Below are 23,473 nucleotides of genomic sequence, written 5' to 3' on the forward strand. Positions count from 1 at the left end.
TCTGTTTTAAGGGGCGTGTCTGCTGTGAGAGTTCAGTGTAAACACCCACTGCTGTGATTGGCTAACGTCTTTCCATTTGAAATAGTATTACTCTCTCTTTTAGCGAGTTTTTACTAATACAGCTCTCATGGTTAACTAATCCTGAATAGTGTTGCGTTACATTTAGATCTATGGCATTTAGGGGTGTAACGATTCGTTTTAACAACGATTCGATTCGTATCACGATTTGAGGTTGTCGATACGATTCAAGGACGATATTGGTTCATTTAGAACGATACGATCCGAAACGATTCAGTGACTTGAAATCGATTCAGTAACTTTTTAGCCAAAAATTGTGTGACTGAAATAAATATCTGTATACTGCTCAATGCAGGTGAAGTTTCCTAGATTCCTGTTGTTTCTTGTAAGGGAATCAGGTATCAATTAATTATGGATATAAACAAACAAGTAAACAACAATTAATGGCAAATGCATTCAAATTTTATTTGAATAAAGTGCAACCAACAGTTTAGGTTGAATTAAAAGGAAGTTAACCTTTTCTGCTCTTATTTTCAATTTTCAATACATTTTCAATAAAAGCACAGTAAGTGCAACCAACATTTCAACAGTAGATTAACCTGCTACTTCTGCTTAATTTGTTTTCCAACATAAAACTATTACAATATTAGTATAAAAAATAAAGTGCAACTAACTACTCTTCAGGTTTAATTAATAGTAGGTTTACCTGCTACTTTTGCTGTTGTTTTACAACATTAAAATAATACAAATACAATATTAATATCAAAAATAAAGTGCAACCAATTTTCTTCAGGTTGAATAAACTGGCTGAACCTGCTACTACTCTCAGTTTAATAAACAAACAATATTTAACAAAGATAAAATGTAACCAACTACTCTTCAATGACTCTACAGATTTCTTTTTCAAAAATATCAACATGATCTGACCGCAGAACACTTCTCTGTGCGTTCACTATGTCACCAGCAGTACAAAAACTCGCTCTGCAGGCACACTGGTGTCAGGAATTCACAGGTAACATTTAGCAAGGGTTGAAAGTACAGGTAAAACGTTACTAACTCAGCTCTTTCTCCTGGTGACTTGATAATTTCTCGCACGTTGGCTTCTCTGTCATCCGCCATGCTATGTTTTGTTTTCTTAGCGCTGCTGCTGGTGCGTGCGTTGCGATGATGTCACAGATAGGCAGACTTAATCGAGTAACGTTTAACGGCTTTATCATTAAAAGTGCTAAGAAAAAATATCCATATAAAGTCTGACGTGCTTAAATCCAATGCGTTATTTCCCATGATCGATACAATCGATTGATTACCTTTTAAAACGATGTTAGATCGATATATGTCGTCCGGAAGGCCATCTTGCCGAGCACAGATCGATGTAGTTAGATCATAGGAAAATAAATCGATTCATCGATGTAGTAGATGAATCGTTACACCCCTAATGGCATTATATTAAGATCGTGGCATGAAAGGTTGCAGTGATAGCCGATCACACACATGTTGAGCGCATGAAAGCAGTGATTTCATCATTGCAACTCAGTTTCTGTACACTAACGCATGCTAGTTAAGAGATTCGTTGAATAAAACGGTAGGGGTGCACCGAAATTTCGGCCGCCGAAAATGGCATTATCGGTATCGGGCCGAAATAAAAAAAACAGCCTAAAGCGAAAACCGAAAATGAATGTCACCCGCCCCCTCCCATCCGTGCGCAAGCGCTTAGGTTTCACTCACGGTTGAGCAGGCAACCCTGCCAAAAAAACACATATTTTACCCCCCAAATGCCATTTTTCCCAGAGAACAGTGACAGACAGTGAGAGACTATTCAGTGCAGCGTCTCATGTTCTTAATGAGAACCATTCTGTGATTTTATGTGCAGTTATTCAGATAATTGTGGATCTTTTTTTGCACAACTGTTTAAAAACTATTTTATTTGATGGAACATAAAACTTGAAGAATAATATTAGGCCTATTTGGTATTATTATCTATACTTATTGTTAAAAATAGTTTAGGTTTTGTTATGTAACTTAATAAAAGTTTGATTATTCTATTGGTTCCTGATTTTTTCATTTCAGATCCATTAAATTCAAGCAATTTATATATATATATATATATATATATATATATATATATATATATATATATATATATATATATATATATATATATATATATATACGTTTTTAAAAGAAGCCATTTTCGGCTTCAGTTTCGGTTTTTGGCCAAGTGCATCCTAAATTTTCGGTTTCGGTTTCGGCCCAGAATTTTCATTTCGGTGCATCACTATAAAACGGGAGTCACTGATTAACGCGTCACTGATAAACTCTTGCAGTTTGAATGACAGCTGCAGCGCGTGCTGCTCCAATGATTGCAAAGGGAGCTTTCTTTAATCGCTTTCTTTATAGAATTTAATCACTGTTAAATAACAGATTTTCATCCTACCAAGAGAAACAATGCAAGTTGACGTCTAGTCACTGGTTTGATTTACTGACACACAGACAAAGAACATCCGACTACATGAATCATTACATTTCAGATCAGGCATTAGAATGAACACAATTACTTACATGTTGCATTAATGTCGAGCCCAGGCACTGCACAATATTTTGTAATCCTCAACGGCATGTTTATTGCTTGGTAGCTCGATCTGGTTTAACACTAGGCCTATGTTACATGTCCGAATAGGTGGGCAGGGCTAAACAGGCAGTGATGAAGTAGGCGTTGATCTTCTTCTGCGGAGGCGGCGTTTCCCCACACTCAGACGTCACAGCCTGGCACATTCTGAGATAGAGCGTTTGCTGGGCCTGGTGTCAATAAAAGCTTTTCTTTGACTAACAAGGAAGTTTTCAGCTCCGAAACTTACAGGATATTCTTATATCACGATGAACTTTTATATATCAAAGGCTAAATGAAAAGTTGATTTCTCAATTCATGACCCCTTTAATAATTTATTAGGAAATGATGAAATAAACATTAACTAAGATTAATAAATGCTTTTTTCCATTGTTGGTTTAGGTTAACTAATATACTGTAGTTAACTAAGATACTGTAGTACTAGTATAAACAAATGATTATTTTATTTCAGTTCATTTTTCAACCACTGTTTGTAATTGTATTAATTTAGTTTGTTAATGATGTCTTTGTTTATAATATAGGCTACAATAATAACCCTGGCCTGGTCTAAAGGAAACCTATTGCAAGTGGTCCATGTTTTTTTATGCTTTAGTTCCGTGATCTGATTTTAACAGCAAACCAATGTAGACATTCAAAGTCACTGTTCAATTTTACGCTATTTGCCTTGATGGTGCAGTCATGATCCACTTTATTCAGCTACGAAAATACTCAGTTGACCTAAATTGACCCAAAAGTGCCGTTACCAAACCATTACGAGAAAGTACTGTTATTTGCACAGTCCATGGTTTCATCCAGAACTGTTTTAATATCTTTCTCCATCTAAGAAATAAAGAGAATGTAATATTTATGGTGCGGTAGCTTACAGTTGTAGTTCAATACAGTGATAAAAAATCCTTCATACTAAGTGAGGTGGGATTCTAGTCATTTCTTTTTCCCTGGCTGCCATGCAAGTGGTGATATCTAAATAGATTCAGCTGTTGATTGACAGCATGGGGATGAGCTGTTAACAGCTGGACCACAGTGTTGTGTTTGGTGAGGTTGTGAGGAATAGTCTCACGTGGCATTGTGTTTTTTTGCTACACTGTGCAAACCCAGCACGCTCTCTATCTGTCACATTAGCATTCGTGATTGACAAAAAAGGATAGAATCTTGGCAGATTTTGAGATGGTTGGGTAACATAATGAACCTAGATATTTAAGGTAACAACCGCTCCCTAAAAATGTCTAGTAAGCGGTCCTACATTTCTGTCATATTTTGTTGCATCTTTTAGTTCACTGTGTCGTATAGAGCAATGATTCTCAACTGGCTGGTCATAAAATGAGTCATATTACTGTTCTGACTGCAAACAGTAGGGGGGAAATGCTAAAAGCAATAATTAAAATGCCATAAAGCGCATCAATTTGCCTTTTAGGTCGTTTTGTGAAATAGAGATGCTATTTTGTTTTAACAATGCTGTAATCAACTCTTGCATAGCCAGACTATTAGAATTAATGGGCCATTCACATAGAACGCATTCTTCCCTTTGAAAACGAGAAACGTTGCTGAATTGTACGATTGACGATGATGGATGAAAAAAAAGACACATTTTAAAAAGTATTTTACCTTGTCACGCCATCTTAAAAATGCAGTGCTTGTGTGCAAGATGCTGAAAAACCAGCGAGAAGTACTGTTTACTTCCGGTTGGGTATTTTGTTGTCATCAATGCAATCTGCTGATCTCTGCACACACACCAACCATGTGCAGACTTACGTGTGAACAACAGTGCATGTGTGACTGATTTGAGCACCTGGTAAAGGCTGATTAATACTTCTGCGTCGGACATACGGTGTATCCTCTATGCCGCAAGTTACGCGTCTGTTTTCATTTATACTTCTGCGTTGCTGTCCGCGTCAATGTGCAATTACACATGCAGACTAGTAGGCAGTGTACAGAGGCATGTTGATGGTGTAACCCACAGTATCAAGGCAAAAGCCGAAGAAGCAGCTTGCTGTGTACATTGGCCCTATCCCAAATGGCACACTTCATGTGCACTTTCGGTCTTGTGGACTTGCGTCACTTGTACAATGGCCGCTGCGTGCACGTGTCCGTTAAGTCCATGAGACCGCAGGGTGTCCCATTTGTCATTTTAGGTCTCAGAAGGGTGCTTGCGAGCACCCCCTTTGAGGTCGATATGCGCCCTCGATGCGCACTTCTGCTTAGCCCGCACTGGTGCGGATTATGCAGCGGACTTCTTCCCGGCAGTCAAAGCGACATTACGTCGTGAAAATGCAGACTCCGAGGAAGACCGTGAGGGTTTAGGGTGCCATTTGGGACAGGGCCAGAGTCGGAGTAGCAGCAGCAGTGATGGCGGCAAATAGATAGCAACTTTTCTTGCAGCTTGTGTTGTTGTATCTAATACAAATTAAGCATCTCTAGTAGGCTTGCTACGATAGTCTGTGTTGCCGGTGTTACCGTTGTTCAGACTCAACACCGGTTACATCACTTACCACCGTTTAGATTTTTTATAGTAATAAAATAATTTAGTTCAGTTAGAGAACAGACAATACAAATAAAAACTGAATGTGTCTGCTTAATAATGATCCGACCGTAGTCTAGGCACAAACGCAGCAGGATTCAGATCTCATTCATCACGAGAGTGAGGAGCTGACAGAGATGATCACGGAAGATTTGGTTTCAAAGCGCAGCATAAAAGCGCCTATTTAAGGGAGTTTGTCATTTGTTTTGTTGTTGTGCATTTCATTAAGAATAATAGGCTAATGAACCCCCAATTCAAGCAACCCGCCACTGAATTGCCGCTAATTCAAAACCGGAACTAAAATGTGCACGGCCACACAGAGCGCGCATTTACGGACGAACTGTCAAATTGGGCTTAAGAAAGGTCCACTAGATGTGTGTGGCAAACATGTCCATCCGCACTCATGATCAGTAGAGTATACTTTGAAAGGCTTGCACACTATGTGTGAGATCCCTAATTATATCTGATGCAAATGCTTAGCATATGTGCGTGCACAGCCGAATGCATAGTCTTTCAAAGTATACTCCATGTAATAGTGTGTACGATCACAGGAGGTGAACACTTGCGCTCTAGAAAATGTATTCCTTGTCCAGTGTCTGTATCGTTTCTCTCCAGAAATTATAAGTGATAAAGCTCGACATTTAAAGTTGTCGTGAACTGGCTTTTAAAAAATGTTTATACTGTTGTCTGAGGTCAACTTATGACGTTCGCATGGTTTTTACATTCAAAAACATCATAATGAATAAGTAATAAGGATAAGAATAAGATTCTGAGGCTCTCTGAAGAAACGGTCGGTTTTGATGGCCGTGCCACACTGAAGACTTGGAAGTAAACGCCCACGGCTAGGATTGGATAAGGTTTGCATATTTAATGAGCTTATGCTCCTCTCAGTACATGTGGGCATTGTTTTGAAAGCGTCTGGGGAATCGCTCACAGGACTCGCAAAATATCTTTATCAAACAAACAAAAAAGATTCATCTCTCATCCACCCGCGATTGATTGGAATGTTGTCGCCCGATCAGTGAATATAACCGCGAACTGTACACACATACACACACACACACACAAGTGCGCGCGCAAGAACGGAATGTTATTTCACTATTTAAGAAAAACACATAGCCCCGGGGATGTTGTGCTTTTAAAAAAGTCAAGTCTGAGCCCTGGCTCATAACGTTACAAGTCCGAGTATGATCACGAATGAAACAATAACACTTCAAATAGAGGATTCTCCAGCCTGTGACCGCGTACTTAGGTATGTAATCAATAGATTTCAAATGATCTGTAACAATACAATACTAACACATATAAAAAACATGTTTTACTCACATAAGTGTGTGTTGCACTGTTCCTGTCGGATCCAATATAGAAGGCACAGCATTGTGTTTTAATCTCAATATGTCTGCAAATCCAGTCTCGACCTGTATCTTGTTTACAATCGATTCCGTGGTGAAATGAAGCGAACAAACACGCAATATCTTACGTACGTGAGCTGGAACCGTCATGTTTATTGCTCGGTAGCGCGACCCGTTTAGCTCCATGAGTCGGTGGGCGGGCTTGAGGCGGTGCTTCTGCATCCTATTACGTAAGTAAGTTCTGAGATCGATAGTTTTCTGGGCCTGGTGTCTATAAAAGCTTTCCTTTGACTAACAAGGAAGTTTTCAGCTCTGAAACTTACACGATATTCTTATATCACTATGAACTTTTATATATCAAAGGCTCAAGGGAAAGTTGATTTCTCAATTCATCACCCCTTTAAATTTATGTAAAAATGTGCTGCATGCTTTCCTCTCAATAACTAAATAAACACACAACAAGAAATGACAGCGGTGAGAAAGCGGCAGGTAGAAAGCATCTGATCATAGCGATGTGGATATGTTTGCACCATCTTTGTAATTCACTGGCAACATGTTGACAGATGAGGTCATTAAAATAACACTGTTTTGATGATTTGATTATAAAGTGAGACTATAGACTATAGATCTGGCTCTGTCAGAATATAGTTTGAATGAATCCTTTTTCTTTGCATGACACATTGATATTGCAGTACAGAATCGGCATGTATAAACAATCTTTTCATGTGTCACTGGACGGAAGAGTGGCTCTCGGGAGCGCGCATAAACATTCTTTTGATTTTCCCAGCCAGAACGACCTGAGTCCTTCACATAAAAATCAGTCTACAGGCATTCATTGACAACCTAGAAAGTCAGGGAAGGTCTCATTTTTTAAATTTCATTACAAGCTTCACACATTGGTAATAAAAAAGCAATGAATATATAAAAAGTCTTATAGCCAGTGGTTAAAGTGGGATTTGGCAGGTGGGGGAAACCTCAAATTTTGCAACAGGTAAAAATTACTCACCGTGGGACAACAGATTGAGTATCGTGGTATAGCAATACTTTGTGGGATAAGAGTGTCACTGTGGCACCAAGTATCACAATACTTATTAACTTATGGTTACTTATACTTATACCTATATTTTAATGGTTTTATTTTGGTCCATCTACATCCACAATATGGAACACAACCTTGTTTTTTCACAATGCAAATTCAAACATAAAAATGGGAAGTCTAAAACTGATTAAAATTTAACACACCAAAATGGCTGAAGACACAACTATAACAGAAATAAATCACAACCTAGATAGACCTATTGCAGAGTCAAAGCAAAAAGCGGAAAGTTTTGCTGTATCATAAAACATAAGAAACAATAACAACAAAACAACAATGTATGATGGTCCAAATATTGTGGCTATTCTCACATCCAGTCAAAATAGCTCCCATATTGACTGGTACTGTGACTTGATTTGTACTTTTAACTCCACTGCAACCAGGCCCAGATTAAGAACACGTAGGGCCCTGGGGCTATAACAAACCCAAAGGCCCCCACAGTAGCCGATCTTGGTGCCACAACCTTTTCTACCACAGAAATAATTAGTTTTTTTGTATTTATTTTTTTAACCTAAATCTTCAAAGCATAGAGATACAATGAGTATATACTGTCTGAATATTCAAATGTAACATTAAGTAGGACCATATATAAATATTTCAGGCTGCAACACATTAACAGTATAAATGCATTAACTCCAGATGTGAGGTCAAAGCAAACAGGTTTCCAGAAACAGCAACAACTTTTGAGCATACAATTGCCTTAAGGAGTTTTAAAAACAGTGAGGTCCCAAATTTGAGCTATTTAGGGGGGTTCGGTGGGGCATGGTCCCCGAAGAAAATGTTGATTTCTCTGATCTACATAAGTTCATTTTAAGATGTTTGAAGGCTAAACAAATTTATAATAAATAGCTTTCATAACCATGTTAGTGGGCAGTAGATTATCTGTCATACCTGCACTCTCTCATTTCTATCACTCTCCTCATTTCCATCACTCTTTCGCTCTTTCTTCTTCTCTTGGTCTCATTCTCTTGCCCTGTCTCTTCCCCTCCAAAAGCTGCTGAGCTCTGACTGATAGTCTTTTCATTTTCGTCTGTGTCAGTGAAGAAAGTAAACATAGGGTCAACTGATATTTAGCCTATATTTTATTAAGTAAAAGTTAATTCACTGATGGGTGCGAACACTAGTTAAATAAAAAGTTTAATAAATGAATTCACAATATGTACACACAAATTCATTATCTTATGCCTAATCTGATGAAATCGGCTTCGTTAATGACTTTTTTAAATTCAAAATGGCAAAATTAAGACAAAATTGTATTAGTTTGCCTGATTATTTTTGACGGGTGTTTAACATTTCTATCCTAAAACAGCTGTCAAATATGAAATGTTTAGTTTAGCTACTTACATCTCGCACCGATTTACCAAAGCGTCGCGCGACTTGCACAGCAAAATGCGAATTCTCGCTCAGCAGCTTCTGTGGACATAAAGCCTGCCTACTTTAATTTGATTGGTCATCACAAATATTTTGACATTGATGAGCGGTGACAGACCACAGGCAGCTTAGATGAGAAGATATCCATGCAGCACTAAAGTACTGTTAACACTCTATTAGTCAATTATTCCAAAATACACCTCTGAAAGATACAGAGGTCCGGATCCTTGGAGACCTAATAGTTGGCTACGGCCATAATTACAGCCGTGTAGGCAGCCTATAGTTTACCTCAACACTTCAGTTTACATGGTCGGAGCTATTCAGTCTGGTTCAGCTAGTTCAGCCACAAAGACTTTACTGTCCACTTGATGTTGCACTTGTATTCAAACGGATAAAGCGACTGCCTGGCACCTGGCACTCGTGCTGTGACTGCTGGATCTATTTATTTATTCATTTATCTGAGGTGCCGGAATGCAGTTCCGCAACGTTCCAGCCCACTTTAACCCCTGCATATAGCCCCTTAGAGTGTGTACACACTCCTCAGCGCTCATCAAAACAGACGTCTAGTTGTTGCGTTTCCAGTAGTCCACTTATTAGTGAAACCACGGACTGGGTCAGTGTCGCCAATTTGTGGACCAACTAATTAGAGCGACAAAAAAATTTAAGGCACATGTGCGAGTTGAGCGTCATCACAATTATGGACTAGTTTCACTTCCATGGACTTTTAGTCTTTTAATTAAATTTTAATTGTGTCATTCGTTTCTCTCCCTCATGTTGTTCCAAACCCGTAAGACCTTCGTTCATCTTCGAAACACAAATTAAGATCTTTTTGATGAAATTCGAAACGTTTCTGACCCCACAAACAGCAACACAATGACCACTTTCAAGTAGGGTTGCCACCTTTGGTGTGGCCAAATAAGGGACCCCCCCCCCCCCCCCCAAAAAAAAACACGTCATGAAATGATTATTTCTACATTGACAACTTGACAGCTCAATAATAAACCATAAGAAAACATGAGATCAAGTATGTGAACTTGCAACAGAACACATTTTATTTAAATTATTTTACATTTGATTATTTTATTTATTTCTAAAGAACTTTTTAGTAGCCTATTTGGTGCACTGTAAAGGGACAGTTCAGCCCAAAATGAAAATGCTGTCATCATTTACTCGCCCTCATGATGTTCCAGACCTGTATGAGTTTCTTTATTCTGCTGAACACAAAAGAAGATATTTTGAAGAATGTTTGAAACCAGGCTTGGGGGCACCATTGACTTCCATAGTAATCTTCCTATGTGTTCAACATAACAAAGAAATGTATACATGTTTGGAACAACTTGAGGGTGAGAAAATTATGACAGAATTTTCATTTTTGGGTGAACTGTCCCTTTAAGCAGTCATTCTGAACCAGTAATGACTATTTTGAATTTCAAAAATGTATTTTTTTTTATTTAAAAAAAAATATTAAAAATAAAAATATTTTTTAAGACTATCATGTAATTATTTGTCCCATTTTTATCTAAAAAATTTTTTAAATGTCAAACTTTATATGACAGGATTATTGGTTATGTATGATTATAGCGTAGCTAAATTATAAATTAATGATTACATTCATTAGGCTATAATCTATTAATTAACCTGTCTAAAAAATAATAATTATGTCTGCCAAGCTCTGATAATCAATGGAATATTATATTAATATATTATCCATTAAAAGAAGCACAGATGTGTCTGTCACCGCTGTTGCTTTAAGTCAGTCTGAGCAACTGAAATGCTTCTCACAAAGTGTGCAGTTGGCCTGAGATTCATCATGAGTTACTGGACAGACCCATTGATACCTTTTTGTTATTCAGCTCTATATCTGGAGATCCTCTTGCGTTAAAACGGTGGACGCACGCGACGCGAGCTCGACATGTTTTTAAAAAAACGCACAACACAGGCACACGGCACAGCGCAAGTTCTCGAGACTCCGCCGCTATGACAACAAAGCCGCTAAAACGCAATCACGCACAAATGAGCTCCTGTACTACTTATTGTGAAATTGATTTGTTTATATTTGCTATCAGTATTCTCCACACTGCAAAATCCTTATGTGTTTATTGAACTATGTGTGACCTATGTAAAATACGGAACAAATCGCGTCCCGTATTGGTTTGATACGGAACGCGTCATTTTGCTTGTAAATACGGGACGATTCCGTATTTTACGGGACGGGTGGCAACCCTACTTTCAAGGCCCAGAAAGGTAGTAAAGACGTCATTAAAATAGTCCATGTGACTCAAGAGGTTCAACCTTAATGTCATGCATGTGACATTAAGGTGCTCAGCCAATAGTGAGCCGACATTCTACGGCAGGAGACAAAGATGAACGAAGGTCTTACGGGTTTGGAACAACATGTGGGTGAGTAATTAATCACAGAATTTTCATTTTTGGTGAACTAACCCTTTAAGTTCCTCCTTATGCACTCTTCATTTGTCTGTTATTGTTTGTGTCGAAGCCAGCCATTCCCTCGGCTCTACCTCCACTGGCTCCCTACAGCCCCTCACCATCAGCCCTGCCATGCAGCCCTGATCCGCCTTGGGACTTCCGGTCCATCAGCTTTGCCCTGATGTGAGGAGTCCCGGGCTCTGCCTTGTCCCTCGTGGCCCTCAGTTCCACCTTGGCCCTTCGCTCACTCCTCATCCAGCTCCAAAGCTCCCTCTCTTGCTTCATCTATTACAGCACAAGGTTGCACCTTCCCGGAGGGAGTGTTATGTCAAGTTCCTCCTTGTACACTCTTCATTTGTCTGGTATTGTTTGTGTCATTACAAGCTGCACGTTGCCTATTTCTCACTACTGGACTACTTTGTTTTGAAACCTTTTTGGATCACCATCTTCTTCTGGACTAAAACGGGACAAGTGTACAGAGTACACACGTTTAAAAACTGTGCATACAGTACATGTGTACTATGCTAATGATGAAATTTACGTCACATGCACTGTATGCACAACCTAGCACCAAGTTTAGCGGCTTCTGAACCCCTCCGTGTTTTCTAATGGACGCAAGACAAACAAAACAATCAAATTACACTTTTTCAATATTTTTTTCCAAAAGTTGGTTCTGTCATTGTAGGCAGTTTTTATCACGATGGTTTAATTTCAAGTGTTCGTTTTTTAAATAACTTTCGTTTTAGTTCGTTATTTCATGCTATAAAAACAGGTGGTGTGACGTCATAATTGACAGTTGAGATTGACAGCTTCTCTGAGTGAAGTAGTCACTGAGGCATTAACTGACTTTTTTCTGGATTTTTGGGAGGAGATTGGAGCTTTAGCTTTAAAGGGGTGGTAAAACACGATTTCACTTTTCTAACTTTAGCTAGTGTGTAATGTTGCTGTTTGAGCATAAACAACATCTGCAAAGTTACAACGTTCAAAGTTTAAAGCAAAGGGAGATATCTGCTTTTAAAGAAGTCAATTTCTAAGGACTACAGCAAACGGCCAGTAGGGACTACAGACATTCCTCCAGGGCTGCTGACATCACCAGCCTCAATATTTACATAAACCCCTCCTCCGAGAATATTAAATAAGGGAGGGCGAGGCCATTTTGTATCGCTGTGGGGAAGATTTTGTGGTATTATTAGGCTGGAGTGTTGTTGCCGCAATGCAGACGAAACGCTGTTATTTTATTTTTTATCCACTTTGTTCAGCCTTCCTAGGGACGGGGGTGCGTTGTAGTGCGTTTAACATACAACATGTTATATGCATGTGTGTATGAGACAGAGGGGAACAGGTCGCATTTGCAGCAGATATATGCTGCCCATCATAAATCAAAGCACGAGACAGACAGGGGTCGGAGGAGAAGACCGGAAAATGTGACATAATGAACAATATTCGTCTGTATTTGCAATACACGAGCCGCGGTTCTGCTGCGCGAGACAAACGCTGCCAGTGTGAATGCACAACGGGCGCGCGCGGCTCCAGCTGCACATTTTACGGAGGAAAGCTTCCACAATCTTCGCAAGTTCAATGCAGGATTCGCACAACTGCTTGTCCTGAAAGATGGATTTAAAAACAGAAGCTGTTTACGGGCCACAACCTGTAAGTATGATTTATTTTTCATCCATGTGTTTTCCTGTAATAGTTTGTATGGTTAATTGTACGTTGTAGCAAGGAAGTAAACAAATGAAAACGCTGTTTGGCTCTGCAAACCAGTTTGTTAAATGCTCATTCATACTTAAAGGTCCCATGGCATGAAATTTTCATTTTATGAGGTATTTCAACATTAATATGAGTTCCCCTAGCCTGAATATTGTCCCCAAGTGGATAGAAATGTTGATCGGTGTAAAACCGAGTTCTGGCTGTCTTTCTCTGCCTTTGAGAAAATCCTAAAAAAAATACCTCCCTTTCCTCCGCCCAGAGAATCTGGCACGCCCATGCAAACGCTCGAGAGATCATGGCTTGTGAACGAGTGAATGCTGGCAGTTTCTCAGCGTTTGGATGTACAAATGAAAACAGAAGTCTTTTTTCAGTTCCTTCTGATCTGTGATCAGTGATTTCTTATGTGTAGCTAATTATTTATTATTCGTGCACACACTGCGGCTTCTCTCTCTCCCGACAGAACGGTGTTTTCGTGTTTTCTATCTTGTGAGTCCGTGTTTTTGTACGTCCTCGTCGCGTCTATCTGTTCTTAAATGTGCATACAGTCGGGAGTTTCTGCTTAACATCGGCAGAGCCACATCTTTAGAGATAAACCTCACGCACGCCGAAGCTCGGCCTTCAACATCCCCGACCCCCAGTACTGCATCTGGCCCACAGCGGAGGCACCAAACGCGGCGTGAGATTAAGCAGAAGGGGGGTAAGCGTGAGGGTATCCGGCTAGGCTAGCCAGCTTTCCCCACAATAAACTGGATTACATTCGATTACTGCTGTTGTGTCTTTGTTTGCGCTGTGTAAGTTACTCAATGAGCGTCACTGACGCTTTTCATATGATTGGAACATATGTAGAAATAATGCTTTAATCAAACTTACTAACTCGTTTATCTCGCTGTAATGGTACATTGCATGTGTTACAAAGTTGGTAGAATAATGATGAAGACGGACTCGGCGTGACTGGGACTCGTGTTTATTCTGAACTCTCAGATACAAACACAATAAACTCGCGCTGACAGACAGCGCTCTCACAACTCAGTAGTTACTATAAATAACTTTGTTAGCAATCGCTCCGTCTCCGTGATGTCCGGTTCGCGAACGAATCATTCTTTTGAATCGGTTCTTTTTAGTGAACCGAACCAGTTCACCAAATCGGACTGAATCGTTCTAAACGGTTTGCGTCTCGAGTCAGCGCTGATCCATAATTTACTAAAGTTATTAACTTTCTGACTGTTAATGAGTGACAGCCCCTCCGACTAGAAATAAACTAATAACCTGAAGTATATTCTAGTAACTACAACAGTTCACCCTGAACTGAGACATGCTGAGAGAACTGATGAGAAGTGAACTCAGGTCCATCCGTGTCTCTGGCAGCAGCTCGTGCGTCGTAGACCTCGTTAAACCACGCCCCCTCCGCTCATTTCAAATGCAAAGATGTCAGCCAATCACAACAGTGGGCGTTTTTACTGAAGTCTCACAGCAGACACGCCTCTTGAAACAGGGCAGTCAGCCACAGGGCAAACAGCAGTATAGACAAAATGCCTTTTATTTCTTTATTTTATGATGTAAAAATCATACTAACAATATAAGTACACCTCAGGAAACACTATAAAATAATAGAAAAATGCCATGCCATGGGACCTTTAACGTTATCCGACAAACACCTAACGTAACAAACTTTTTTAAATCTCACAGCGAACTTGGAATTAGTGTAAATTATTCTTTGATTAGAGCTTTTATGTATTGTTTATCTATAGGCATGCTAAACATGGTTCTGTGTTTGATTTGGCTACTATAGTAAAGCCAATGTTTAGTGTTCGTTTTGGGTTAATAGTTCTTGCGACAGATATTTGGCTATAATTGTTCTAAAAATACAAAAGTAACGGTGCCATTCAGTAGCGATCACTATAGATCCGCAGTCTTTACTCTTGAGGACTGAACAGGTTGAACAGGTTCTGCTCAATCATCTTCACTAAAATTGTCTGGGTCCGATTCGGGCTCAAATTGGTATGGTTTTATTGACGCCATTGTTTCTAATACTTCCAAAGCACAGTCTACCGGTAAAGGTAAGGGGCGTGACGTTTCCGACAAATGTGCACTAGGCGGTTAGCAAATCACAACACACTGGGCCAGTGTTTTACCACCCCTTTAATTTCTACATTTCCATAACTATTTATTTCACACCAACATAATGAATTGTTCTGCATCTGTGAGAGTGTGGGCAGGCTTTTGATATCGCACCTCGACTTCCTGCTCTCTACCGCGCAGATTCCGGTACCGGAGATCAGCGTCATATTTGGACCTCCGGAGGCTTCAGTTACTTCAGCGGAAGCCAATGAAGTTGCGTCATCCATATTTTTTTATGGTCTATGCTAACAATGCTGTATCCACTTTCTGTTCATGATAGAGACGCTCAGGCTGTTTTCAGAGTTTGCTGGAGTGTCCCACTGCATCAGATCTGAGAACTCCACTCGTTTCTCCAAAAGGTTAAAATGAATCTTTCAGCATTAGAGAGAAACCTCGGGCCATAGAAGACTGATGGATGGTGTGGAATCAAATCTCTGTCAAGGCTGCGGCCCCGCAGAGAGACCTACATTGACAGACCGAGCATATTTTTTTCTTTCATTTCACAGAAGTTATGCTTTTGAAGAGTCTTTTTTTTCCATGTGATATAAGGCTCTGATATATCTAAGGTTATCAGGGAGTTCACTGTTCGCTACTGCAGTGTTTTAAATAATTAAAGCAAAGCAAAGATAACAGAGACACAGCCAGAGTTGCTGAATCAAACATGGTGAGAGGGCAACATGATCGATGTCTGATGAAAATGTAGACTGTATAAAAAAAGTTTGCAAAACAGAATACATTATGCAGCGATACACGTTTCAAATAGTAGGATGCTACACATGGCCTATGTTGCTTGTTTAATTGAGTAAGGAGAGATAAAAACACATTTTGAATCTAAATTTTTGTGTAGAATTGTTTTAACTATTTGTAATCCGATCAATAATGGGGCAAGAAAGAAGTAACAATTGCAGCCGAGGTCAAGTCAGCAGCATTGACTTTTGGAATATAGTACCCAATGCAATGCGCTCCTTTTTTTCAGTGTCTAGTGTGCACTATAAATAATATTCTGCAGAAATAGTATGTTACTTATTATGCTATTAAGCTTTAAAGGTTTGAGTATAGTTTAAGTGGAGCAAATTGTAACACTTTTATTTTTCATTATTCTATTTATTTTGTACTTTTATAACAGTATGCTTTTCTGTTTTGTAGCTGATTGTGACCAAATTTAGTTTTGCTTTTCAGCCCTGCAAAAAAAATATGATCTACTGCTAAAGGGGGCTGAGGTAGTGTACCAACTACCGCATGGGGACTAAATGCCGCTAGATGGAACAAACTGTAATTTGCACTAATATCTGTTCAAAATAAAAGAAACCTAGGATTGGATTTGTTGCTTTTTCCGGTAACACTAGTTTAGGGTCCAATTCTCACTATTAGAGAGTTGCTTATTAGCATGCATATTACTAGGGTATTGGCTGTTTATTAGTACTTATAAAGCACATATTAATGCCTTATTCTGCATGACCATATTCCACATCCCTTAATCTTACCCCATACCTAAACTAAAGCAGTAATTAGGGGTTTATTGAGGCAAAAGTCATAGTTAACCGTTAGTTAATAGTGAGAATTGGACCCTAATTTAAAGCGTGACAAATTTTCCTGCTGTAAAGAACTTGTATCGAAGAGTGACACCAAAACCGAGGTATGTAACGAACCATGACTTCTTTGTACCATTACACCTCTAATATATATATATATATATATATATATATATATATATATATATATATATATATATATATATATATATATATATATATATATATATATATATATACACACACACACACACACACACCGATCAAGCATAACATTATGAGCTACAGTAGCTCGTCTGTTTGATCGGACCACACAGGCCAGCCTTCGCTCCTCACATGCATCAATGAGCTTTGGCCGCCCATGACCCTGTCATTGGTTCACCACTGTTCCTTCCTTGGACCACTTTTGATAGATACTGACCACTGCAGCCTGGGAACACCCCACAAGAGCTGCAGTTCTGAGGACAAAGGCTGCATCCGAAAACCTAGGCAGCTGATTCGTTGGCTTATCAGACAATGGCTTGTAAGGCAGCGTTTGTGTATGAAGGCACCTCGCGAAACTAATTCCGGACAGACTTCTTAGGCAGTGTAACCGTTTAATGATCAACAGCAAAATAGAGAGAGCTTTGGTGAGAACTAAACAAATATGTAATTACTACATTAGTAATTTCTCGCTAGAAATAACATCAGAAGTGGAAAATGTTTGTAAAAAAACGTACATTTACACACAAACTGACCAGCAAATGACGCCATCTTTTTTTCTCCAGCTCAACTGTCACAGAATGGAAAGCACAGGATTGTGGGATATCAAAGGCAGTGAAGGATACAAATATGCTGCCTTCAAAAATCAATCAGATGAAGGTATCTCAGGATTCGGACGTGCCTTGGTGCCTTCCTGCCTTGAAATGTGTCCTCCGAAGGCAGCATTTTCCAGGTTTCAGACGCAGCCATCATGTTCACTTGCTGCCTAATATATCCCACTCACTAACAAGTGCCGTGATGAAGAGTGAATCAGTGTTATTCACGTCACCTGTCACCTGTCAGTCATAGTGTTATACCTGATCGGACCACACACACACCTTCTCATGTTGTCTTTACTTTTTAGATAAGAGTAAAGGAAGCCGAAGTCTGTCTTCTGTTTTGCCTTTAATGTCACTCAGGATGATCATCAATAACCAGCTAATCTAAACACCTGAAGCAGGATCGTTTCACTTTAAATTGCTATCAGAGTTGGAGGCCAAGAACAGCTGAACAACCCTTAGGAATTAAACAAACAACAAATATGCAGATATTTAGATTAGGTGAAACTATTATAGTCTGCAAACAAATATTAACCAGGGATTTTGTTGGCATTTTCGAAACAGAGGTGGGATTACTTACTGGAATTGCTGTTAGCTCAGAGTATTGAAACGCTGTTATTGTTTACTTTTAATTTAAAACACTCATCCATATTAGCATAATTATTTTATTTAAACCTCTTTATATAACAGAATGTATTTCTAATTCTGTTCGTGCACAAACAGATTAATGTCTTCAGAATTCTCAAAGGGCCAAACAAAGAGATTTAGATTTAGTCATTTTTTACTCATCCTCATGTCGTTCGGCATTACTTTTTTCCATGGAACACATAAGGAGATGTTTTGTAGAATGATCGAGCTGCCTTTTACCTTCAAAGTCAATGGGAATATGAGCTCCAAAAAAAAATCACAGCACTAAAATGGCAAGTCTTCTGAAGAGGAACAGATTTCAATTTAAAGTGATGGTTCACCACAAAATGAAAGATCTGCCATCATTTACTTAACCTTGTGCCATTCCAAACCTTCCAATTTCCAAAACCTTCCAAATTTTGAAGAATGTTGGTAACCTGTTTTGGTGACCATTAACATAATTTGTAAACAAAGTCATACAGGTTTTGTAACGAAATGAGGGTGCATAAATGATGACAGCATTTATGACAGCACTATCCCTTTAAGCTGTTACACTGTCACTGTACATTTTTCTCTCAGTCTGTTCCTTACTAAAAAGTACTGTATAGCTTCAGAAGATTCATATGGACCATAATTATAATTAGGGCTGAGTAGAAAAATAATCATTGTTAAAAAAATCATTGTTAAAAGCGCTATATAAATAAAATTGACTTGACTTGACATTCTGGGCTGCCAATGGAAAATGTAACAAATAACAAGCAGCACAGGTGTCACAAAAAAAATGTTTCCATTCTTGAACTTATTACTTGTTATAAAGAATCCATAGTACAAAGTAACCAAAATAATAAGGTGAAGGTTCTCGATGGATTGTGAATCAAACCGATAACGCGTTTTCTGCACAAGCGCACTCCATCAATGGTTTTGTTTTGAAGGAGAAAAAAAGCATATATTGCTGGACTAGGTCGAGACCAACTAGAACATTTGGCGAGTCCAATGACCAAGTCCGAGTGCAAATGCTAACGAGTCCAAGACAAGTCCGAGACAACAGAAAAACGTCTGAGACCAGACTCGAGTACTACAGCACTACCTGACCCATCGAGGCATGGACTCCACTAGACCCCTGAAGGTGTCCTATGGTATCTGGCACCAAGATGTTAGCAGCCGATCCTTTAAGTCCTGTAAGTTGCGAGGTGGGGTCTCCATGGGTCGGACTTGTTTGTTCAGCACATCCCACAGATGCTCGATTGAATTGAGATCTAGAGAATTTGGAGGCCAAGTCGACACCTCAAACTCACTGTTGTGCTCCTCAAGCCATTCCTGAACGCTGAACCATTTTTGTTTTGTGGCAGGGCGCATTATCCTGATGAAAGAGGCCGTTTCCATGAAAGGGTGTACATGGTCTGCAACAATGCTTAGGTAGGTGGTAAGTGTCAAAATAACATCCACATGAATGGCAGGACCCAAGGTTTCCCAGCAGAACATTGCCCAAAGCATCCCACTGCCTCCGGCGGCTTGCCTTCTTCCCATAGTGCATCCTGGTGCCATGTGTTCCCCAGGTAAGTGACGCACATGCACCCGGCCATCCACGTGATGTAAAAGAAAACTTTGAGTTCATCAGACCAGGTCACCTTCTTCCATTGCTCCATGGTCCAGTTCTGATGCTCACATGCCCACTGTTGGTGCTTTCAGCGGTGGACGGGGGTCAGCATGGTCACCCTGACTGGTCTGCAGCTACTATGCGAGCCCCATACGCAACAAACTGCAATACACAGTGTATTCTGACACATTTCTATCAGAACCAGCATTAACTTCTTGAGCAATTTGAGCTACAGTAGCTCGTCTGTTTGAACGGACCACACGGGCCAGCCTTCGCTCCCCATGTGCATCAATGAGCCTTGGCCGCCCATTACCCTGTCGCCAGTTCACCACTGTTCCTTCCTTGGACCACTTTTGATAGATACTGACCACTGCAGACTGGGAAAACCCCACACGAGCTGTAGTTTTAGAGATGCTCTGACCCAGTCGTCTAGACATCACAATTTGGCCCTTGTCAAACTCGCTCAAATCCTTACGCTTGCGCAGTTTTCCTGCTTCTAACACATCAACTTTAAGGACAAAATGTTCACTTGCTGCCTAATATATCCCACCCACTAAGTTTTTATGGCAGCCACTATTTAAATGTTTATATATATATATATATATATATATATATATATATATATATATATATATATATATATATATATTTTTTTTTTTTTTTAAAACAATTGGAGTTGAAACATAATTATGTAATTATGAAGTTAGCATTATAACTTTATTATTATAAAAATCTCCTTGAGTGTAGTTAAAGTCAGTTCATATTAACCTTCAATATTATAGTAATATAGTACCAACTGACTCCCTGAATCGTTTACAGCATTAGTAGAGTTTTTTTTTTCCTTGAGAAAATGTGTTGTACTGCACCTGATATATATCCAAATAAATTGATATTTAAACGAATTGAATCAAATCTCAAGCTAGTGAATTAAAGTCAAATCGAATCGTGAAACTTGTGTTAATACCTAGCCCTAATTATAATACTTTTATGTAGATTTTTTGAGCTTGAAACCCCCTGGTTACAATATATGCTTTCATGTATGGAAAAGAGCAGCACGAGTATTCTTCTAAACATCTTCTTTTATGCTCCAGGAAAGACAGTAATACAGGTTTAGAGCAACCTGAGCCATAAATCATTGTTGATCCTTGTCATTTTTGGGCAAACTATCCTTTCAAAGGACACACTTGCAGCACAAACTGATTTAAATGTTTGTGTCTGATCTTCCCGAGGGAGATGAACTCATGCCACTGTGAACATTAATAACATTTTTGTCAAAGTTTCAACTTGTGGATTTTCGCATGATCAAATATGCCGGCCCGTCAGTCCATCTGACCATCCATAATGCATCAGAAATGACCCTCACGGCATTCATATTGAATATATTCTGGCTAAAAAGAATCAATTTGCTCAACTACCTGAACATTTTCCACAGTGGTATCAAGTATAGAGGCTAGAGTTTATGGATGCTGATGTTTTAAACATCGATTCTTGCACAGTGAAGTCCCTTCATAAAGAAAATCCAATAAAGCAGCGGCAGTGATCAATATTAATATAATAAGACTCATGCAAAAACCTCATTGTTTTAAATTAATCGAAATGTTTGGTAATACTCTCCCAAGCATTTCCAAGGTATTGTGTTTATATGTGCACATAAACCGAATCTCACGTCTGTGTGGCAGACTATATAACCTTCTCATCAGATGGAAGCTAAAAATAGTCGAGCCCCCCCTCCCCTTCCTTGTTTCTTTCTTTCTTTCTTTCTTCACCTGCCTCTGCTCACCTTTTCCCTCACCCCCCTTCACCACCTCATGTGTGAATCTCACTCTCCAAATCTCCATTCACACTGAAGTGTGAAGTGCGCAACACCATAGTTTAAACCAGCATCAATCTCGACAGTGATTGACTGTCTGGAACGGGCGTCTTTTAAGACTGAACAACAGTGACTCATTCGCCCAGTCTCTCTCCAAAATCAGGAAAGTTCACAGGTAAATAACCACCCAGTCCGTTTCCAAGAGACCAGAGCTAGTCGGAGAAAGCTAGTCTGTCTCCTATAGGTCTATTAAATGTTATCAAATGCAGTGTGACAGTGTGAATGTGTGTGTGGCAGAGAAATGGGAGATAAACCGATTGGAGCACAGTGCCAGCGTTTGCTTACGGATGTGTCCACGTCTATTAGATCAGCCGCTCCCGGCTCGCACCGGATGAATGATTCTGCGTGAGAGAGAGAGTTTGCAGATCTGGAGATAGTGTGTTTTTAAAGAACTTTCTATGGACCCAACGTCCCCACAAACATGGTAAAACCAGAAATCATCTGCATAATGGGGGCAATGATTCCCATCAATAAGGCTTGATAAATGGTTACACTTCCGATTAGGGTCCAATTCTCACTATTAACTATGACTTTTGCCTCAATAAACTCCTAATTATTGCTTATTAACAGCTAGTAAGGTAGTTGTTACGTTAAGGTATTGGGTGGAATTATGAATGTAGAATACGGTCATGCAGAATAATGTATTAATATGTGCTTTATAAGTACTAATAAACAGCCAATATCCTAGTAATATGCATGCTAATAAGCAACTGAGAATTGGTCCCTAAAATAAAGCAAATATATAAATGCATAAAGGGTTCTATAAGGGTTGGGCTTATGAAAATAACATAAGCTTATTACAAAATAATAGAAGTGAATGAAAAGTGATATGGAAAGTGGTATTCTTATGAGAAGCAGCTTTGAAGATGCTGAATGAGATGAAAACATCACACCTTGGTGGTCCAGGTTTGAGAACAACCGAACACTTTCTTTAGTCTTTTACCTTGTTATCTTGCAGTCGTAACAACCTAGTTTACTTTTGAACGGAATAAGGTTGAAGTGAATTAAAAAGAGTCTTACCTGAGTCGCTCTGGATGGATGTGAAGATGTGAAGGTTTGCACTTCCTCAATGCCAGCGAGTCAGCGCTGCAGTGAAAGCACTTGTCTTTGTTTTCTTAATGTAGAGAACACCACAAACTACTTCATCAAATCTTAGAATAACACAAAAATCCTTATATTTCAGTGGCTAGAGGGGGTTTGGATTGGCTTTGCGTTATGTTGGCATCTGTTTGTTTGCACCGCTTCTTCTGTGTGTCTGTACTGTATGTTGTTGTCCTGGCGACAGCATCACTGAGTTGAGCGCGCGCTTCCACTCTCCTCAGCACTACTCGTCCGCTCGCTCTCCCGCTCGGCTTTGTTCATTTCTCCATCCAAGCCGATTCATCGGCGCTGGATAGAGAGGGGGAGACAGGAGAGATGTTCGTGTGCAATGCGGTGGCTGGGAGGGAAGACAAAATGACAAAAACATGGCTGATGTTACTAGCTTGAACATACATGAATGGTTTGGTCATTTTAAAGCAAATGCTGTAGATAATGTGATTCTGTTGTATTAAGAAGACATGTGCACCCCTGTACAGATGAGGATGGTTTGGTCTTACCTAGAGAGAAAGAGAGAGAGGCAAACACACTGGAGAGGAGATATATACGATAATGAAAGACCAGAAAAGTAGAATCAATAACAAGGTAACAATTTAAAACTAAATGTGAATAATAGCGATAGATTGAATCTTACAAGGCATATTTTAGGATCATGAAGGAAGACTTTACATTGTAACATTATTAATTAAATGTATGGTTCACCCAAAAATGTAGTT

At 39.3% G+C, this 23,473-nt stretch overlaps 1 protein-coding gene across 1 annotated transcript in view; it reads right to left on the reverse strand.

The window, feature by feature from the left end:
* The window catches only part of disp3 (dispatched RND transporter family member 3), a gene marked incomplete at its 3' end in the record, with an annotated part of 112,988 nt that extends 90,003 nt beyond the window's left edge, over positions 1 to 22,985 (reverse strand). The window contains exon 1 of the mRNA XM_079827739.1: positions 22,680 to 22,985. The remainder of the gene's footprint in view (positions 1 to 22,679) is intronic.
* Between the last annotated feature and the right edge of the window lie 488 nt (positions 22,986 to 23,473).

This window comes from Gobio gobio, assembly GCF_949357685.1.
Source record: "Gobio gobio genome assembly, chromosome: 10".
Lineage (NCBI taxonomy): Eukaryota > Metazoa > Chordata > Actinopteri > Cypriniformes > Gobionidae > Gobio > Gobio gobio.